Source organism: Ursus maritimus, unplaced genomic scaffold, assembly GCF_017311325.1.
Source record: "Ursus maritimus isolate PB19 unplaced genomic scaffold, ASM1731132v1 scaffold_24, whole genome shotgun sequence".
Taxonomy (NCBI): Eukaryota; Metazoa; Chordata; class Mammalia; order Carnivora; family Ursidae; genus Ursus; species Ursus maritimus.
In genome coordinates, this window is record NW_024424897.1 from 14,704,048 (window position 1) to 14,704,744 (window position 697).

Here is a 697-nt window from a genome sequence, read left to right on the forward strand (position 1 = left end):
GGGGGGGGGGGGCGGTTCTCATGTTTGTTCAGTGAATGAGTGAGGGGCTGGGGAGACCGGCCCCAATGCAAACACTTGGTTTTCAGATCCCAGAATTGGCTGGGATGATGAGTTAAGCAGAAATAGAAAGTTCCGTAGGAGCTGGCTTGGCAGGGAAGGGCAGGTGAGTGAGGAGGACAGAGGGTATATTCTCTGTCACTCTAAATCAGAGGGACGTCCTTTGGGCCAGGAGTGGTTTCTGGAGCAGACCAAGGACAGAAACATCAACCAAGTTCACAGAAAAGGCTGGGCCCTGACCAGAAACAGGTGGCTGGCCCTTTGACTGCCCCCTCCTGGCTGTTTGCCCCCTCATTCCTGGCTGCTGCTTTGCAGAGGTGGAGAAGCCTGGGGAGGTCAGCACCAGTGCCCCCATTATTGTCCCACATCCTGGAAAAATTACCAAAGTATGCATTCTTTTGACAGGAAGTTATCAAGGTCTTCTTTGCTTCAGAACAGGTGAGGGGAGAGATCTATTTCGGCAGCTGTGACCATCCTAAGATAGGCCCTGAGCAGCAGTCAAGGAAAATCCAGACAGGAAGCTGGGATTAGCACCCCTTGAGTTGCCCTTCCCCCACCCCCTACTTCTGTTCAGCTCCTCTTCCTGGCAGTCCTGGTATCTAGAACCACGAAGACCATTCCCACCTCCTCTTTTGTGCCT